Here is a 6,000-nt window from a genome sequence, read left to right on the forward strand (position 1 = left end):
ATTAAAACATTGATTAAACAAAAGGTAAGTCAAGATATACAAAATAGTAGTAAAAATGTACAAAATACTGCTTCGAAAAGTGGCTACTTTATCAGCTTTCGGCGAACTTCAGCATCGCAGAATTTTTCTATTAGTTCTATTAGTTACTCAACATTGATTGCACTTATTGTACTTAGAACATCACATTCAATACATAAGAGTGACAAACTTTGCAGTTTTTTTGCGTGTATTATCGTTTGTAATGTTTGATAAGTTTCAGTTTAGAGAATGAGCGTTCACCACTTGCATTAGAAAACATCAGGCATAAGCAAATCCGGTAAGTTATATATGTGTTTGGAAATACGTGAGTCTAATTCTTCATTTTTTAACACTTGCATAGGTGGTACAGATATCATATTCTATTTGGTGTATGCAACAAAATGTAGAAATTCATTTGGAAGCGTTTCGTCTAGATCATTTAGGAAGTATGAGAGCAGATTCACCATTTTTTTCTCCTTCATCTAAAGTAAATTTTGTTACATTTGTCAACGCATCAAACTTCTCGTAAATTTAAAAATATGCTAATTTACGCTTATTTATTACAGAAACTAATGTGTCGATCAACGGAGTGTAAGTTTCTACTCGAAATTTATCTCGTTTCGTAAGCACTATTTATCCAGGACGTTCGTCGGTCATGATCTTACGCTTTCTCATTCGGATGATTCTGTAGTTCTTCTCAGTTTTCTGGATCGCAGTCTCTTAAAAAATGTTGAAACAATAGCGACAGAAGATGATAGAATCTTCCAGAAATTGCAGCATGTCAATTCCATTGCATAAATCCAACTTTATTTTTTGCAGAGCTTCTAAAACCTTCTCGAACCTTTTTAGAAGACAGTTCCAAATCTCCTACAAAATAACCATTTCCAACACCAAGCTTTTGCTTAAAAGGCTACTGGCGACATGAAGGGCCTGGCACGGCCAGGTAGATTAAGGCGTTCCACTGGTAATCTGAGGGTCGCTGGTTCGAATCCCCGTCGCACCAAACATGCTCGCCCTTTCAACCGTGGTGGCGTTATAATGTGACGGTCAATTCCCCTATTCGTTGGTAAAATAGTAGCCCAAGAGTTGGCGAAATTATGGACGGCTAGCACAGATAGTCCTCGAGTAGCTTTGTGCGAAATTCAAAAGCAAACAAACAAACGACATGGAGTGTTTTTGGCATGACACTCTCATCATCAGCCAACTTTGAAAGACTTTTACTGATATCAATATAACCTTTGACATATACATCATTTGCGTCGAACAGCACGGATCATCGTGTTTCTTGAACTCTCTTCACAACCTTGGCCAAAGATATTGTTGAACAGTTAGTTAACACAGCCCAACGAAACGTAGACGACGAGAAAAACTTGTGCAACTTCTGCAAAAAATAAAAATAAGCCACAGCGACAGTTACTAAATTTAGTGAGAGTGTAGCGCAGGGTATAAAGATGGCCAATGAATTTACAACGTTGTTCGCTCCTCATCGTAAAATATTTTCTCAACCAAAACGAGCCGTTTTTACATATATGGTACTTTACTTCGTTTACTTCTTTCACAATAATAATAAGTACTTATTTAGATATCATATAAATTAGTTCATTATAAAATACGTGAGAAATATAAAAAGTGCTTCCGCTGCCTTTGTTTCCATAGTTTTCTTGGTATTTTGCCAAAAATAAATCGAGCTTTGAAATCAGTTCGAGAAGTCCAAGGTAGTTACCGTTGTGGACAGATTCCAAATGGTCATCGTATCCTCCAAACGGTATACCTCTTCTTGATGACGAGAAATTTACTTGAAATAAAAATGTATCTCAGAACTGTTGGTATTGATTTTAACACTTTTATTGATAAGGAGAGAACAACGGTTCGAACCCCCGTCACACCAAAAATGCTCGCCTTTTTAGCTGTTGGGAAGTTATAATGTGACGGGCAATCCCATTATTCTTTAGTGAAAGAGTAGCCCAAGAGTTGGCAATGGGTGGTAATAACTAGCTGCCTTCCCTCTAGTCTTACACTGTTAAATTAGGGACAGCTAGCGCAGACAGCCCTCGTGTAGCTTTGAACGAATTTCAAAAACAAACAAACAATACTTCAGTCAGCCTTTTAAGTACGTCCTTCCAGTATTCTCTGGTTCACTGAAAATAAACATTTAAGTTTGTGTTCAACTGCGTTGAAATTTTTACATAGACCATTACTGATGTCATATGTGCACGAGGACTTTCGTGGTGAATCAGTATTTCTGGCTTTTTTCCAATCTGAAAATTCATTAACAAATGGTCCTTCCCGATTTTATGAAAATAACATACAACAAAAGCAGCGAATATTTCAGGTTGAAAGCGAATAAATTAATCATTCTCGGTCGTCAAGGTCGCCATTTTTTAGTGTACGGTAAAATAAAGTTTTTGTTAGATATCTGGTCTGGTTTCCGTAAATCCGTTTGGATGCGAGGTATTCAGACGTATGGTTTTGACAAGTTTGTGGTCCGTTATGGACCCAATAATCTATAAAACTTGAACATGGACATTTAGTCCACAACGACAAATGAATTTCTGGAACGTAGGAAGGTGCTGTTTCTTAAACAGCACGAGATAGTAAGTTATCAGGTTGACTTCTATAAGTTTTACTAGATGCAGAAGCTATGGCTTTGGCTGATATGTCATTGTTAAATGTAAAGTATTCAGTCTATTTCTGATTTTTTAAGAAGATCTCCACCTACTTGCCAAATCGTTCTTGTCTCAGTTTTCACTTTTTCGCTCCTGACTTGTATTTTGTTGTTGTTGTTTTTTTTTTCATTTTGGAGCTCATAAATAAATTTAAGAAAAATAACTATCTCATAAAATTTCTATTTGCTTTCACCGCACTCAATCAGATTATTTAAAAAAAGTATAATATTAGTCAACAGAAAGAAAAATCGATGATAAGATAAAATAACCAGCAAGTTTTTTTTTTAATTTCGTGCAAAGCTACTCGAGGGCTATCTGCGCTAGCCGTTCCTAATTTAGCAGTGTAAGACTAGAGTGGGAAGCTAACTAGTCATCACCACCCACCGCTAACTCTTGGGTTATTCTTTTACTAACGAATAATAGAATTGACCGTAATATTATACCGCCCCCACGGCTGAAAGGGTGAGCATCTTTGGCGCGATCAGGATTCGAACCCGCGACCCTCGGATTACGAGTCGAACGCCTTAACACGCTTGGCCATGCCGGGCCAGTTTTTCAACTAATCGTATGTTTGATGTCATTGTCACGACAGTGACAACACGACCAAAAAGCAAAAGATCTATTTGCACATTAAACTTAATAAAATAAAATAAAATAACCTTAAACAAAGAAAATAAACAAAATTATATATATAAGCAATATAATTGAGAAAAAGATCTATAATTCATAATTCAATATTAAAAAAATAAAAATATATTTATCATAGCAGAAGCCAGTTTGATCAGATTCAAAAGTCGTAGTGCAGTGTTTTGGATTGAATTAAAATGAAACACTTTTGGTGGGCGCCCATTAAGACCATAGGCCCTAGCTCACTCTAGCCCCTACCTAATACGCAACTTCTTGCAATACGTTAATGTTAAAATTATTCTTCTCGTTGTTGTGATTTTGATCTTATAGACCAGGAGAGTCAGGTTCACTTGGACATCTTCCTCCTGTCTGTAATGTTGTTTTGCTTACTGTTGAATGTTCATGATGATGTTGCAATGAGAGTCGGAGTAAATCGCACTTGCTCCGACCCCTTTTAGGGCAAATGTTCATGTAGATATCTTCATTAGCATTCTTCTGTTGCGTATAACGTCTCTAATGCCCGGGTTTGAGATGTCTTTCACTTAAGCGAACAGTTCGGTGTAAATAGACGACACATTTCACTAATTCTCGACAAACATAAAAACACATTTTTTAAATGTTATCATATTACTCCAAAACTTGTTTGGTTTATTGGTGGTCTTATTAAATGTCTGTTTCAGAAATGTATATAAACAAAAGAGAAATATTTAGTCCTACTTTCATCATGTATGTAGTAGCAATTAAGTTCACATAGTAGATATTTTTTTTGCCAATTTTCATCGTTAACTTGTGAACAAGAATTGCTCCAGCTGTCTTGTATTAATTGTCGTATTTCATTTCTAAGTGAGGAGTCTTTGCTTTGTATGATTGTCTTCGTAGCTTCTTTTTGTCTTTTAGCATTTATTTTATTTTTGCGTGGGATTGCCATGTTTGTGTTGTTAATGGTTGTTTTAGTTTGGGTACGCTGTGGTTTCCTGCATTTTTCAGCGTTCAGGCATCCATTTCGGACGCTTCTCGACATTGTTTACTGTTTCTTTCGGTAGAATTTTGTCTTGGATTTTTTTTTTTTTATATTTAGTCCCATTTGGTTTCTTGTTGTTCATTTTTTTTTTTTTCTGTTGATCTACTTGGATAAGACTGAAAATACAACAAACAGGTAAATGATCGCTGTCAATATACTGACCAACTTGAAATTCACAAATTTTCGACTCATGTCGTAGGAGCACAGGCATAGATCCTGTATATCACTGATACCTTATGCATATGTGTCAGAGTGATATCGTTGAGTAGAAGTGTTTGTTTCTAATAAGTACTTGTATAAAATTCTGCCATTTGCATTTGTTAATTTATAGTAAAAAATGAGATGTTTAGTTAAAATAAACGGTTATTATTCTATCGGAGTTATTATTACCTATAAAAATGCATAAATATTTTACTCCATGTGACAGTTGCGAGGTTTACACTCAATGCAAGGTCAAGGGCACTATCCCTAAAAAGAAAAAACGTTCCTTAGTTGGTGAAGCTACAAAAACGCATACCTCATGATAAATTTTGCAAAAGATCTCAACCAGATTTGATATGTCCCGAAATTAGAACTTACAAAATTTTAAGAACTACAGTGTACGTTTGATTTGTTGAATCTCATGCAAAACTATTTGAAGGGTATCTGCCTTTAATTTTAAAGTGATAGGCTAAGGTGAAGATAGCTTGTCAACACCACCTAATACTTACTCTTGACATGCTATAATTGAATAGTAGGATTAGACCATCATTGTTGTTATGCATCCTCAGGGCAAAGCTTAATATTTCTTTGTCAGTAACACCGGTTATACCAAAAAACCTCAGAGTCACTGTTCATTATGTTAACCACCGAGTTGTTTTTCGGCTCATGAGAGAACAAGACATGTAGTATTTACATTAAATTGCAATTTAGAATTTCCAAACTTCTTGGTTATTATAACACCCATAACGATTACGTCAGTTTTGTTTTACCTTTTCACACCTCCTTCAATCAGATTGGTATGGAAGTTTAATATTAAAAAAAATAATTCGCGACTGGTCAATGGCCATTCTTCACATTTTTACATCTAAATACAATTAGTTACTAAGCTTGATAAATCATAGCGAATTCTATGGTACTCATATAGTGTTTTCTTTGTTATTGAACTGTATATATAAAACCTAATCATTTGTTTAGAAACCTACACATACGAAATTTTAAAAGGCTTAGTAACCTGTGTCCAACAGCAATCGAGAAAATTGTTTGCTTTACTGACGTATTTTTAAATTTTAATCATCCATATAAATATATAATAATTGAAATGTGAAGATATATTACAAAATACTTGTCCACTACAACACACCCAAGATAGGGTCACTTTGTAAAGACTAACGGTCAGTTTTATATCATTAGATACGACAACATGAGTGCATCATTGTAACTTTTGTATTAGTAACCAGACATGACTGAAAGGTCAATATAATATATATAAATAAACGTATAATGATATGATATTTAAACTGTTTATGTTTTTGTGCTATAATCTGTAGTTATTCAAAACGAAGGCATGATTTATATTTCCTAATTTTTTTTTTATGATGGTTATAATGTTGGTCAAATTGACAGACCCCACATAGTTAAGGTAGAGAAAATAACAAACAAAAACAATGAAAAAAATATATTTAATAT

The sequence above is a fragment of the Tachypleus tridentatus genome, chromosome 11, assembly GCF_004210375.1.
Source record: "Tachypleus tridentatus isolate NWPU-2018 chromosome 11, ASM421037v1, whole genome shotgun sequence".
NCBI classification, from domain to species: domain Eukaryota; kingdom Metazoa; phylum Arthropoda; class Merostomata; order Xiphosura; family Limulidae; genus Tachypleus; species Tachypleus tridentatus.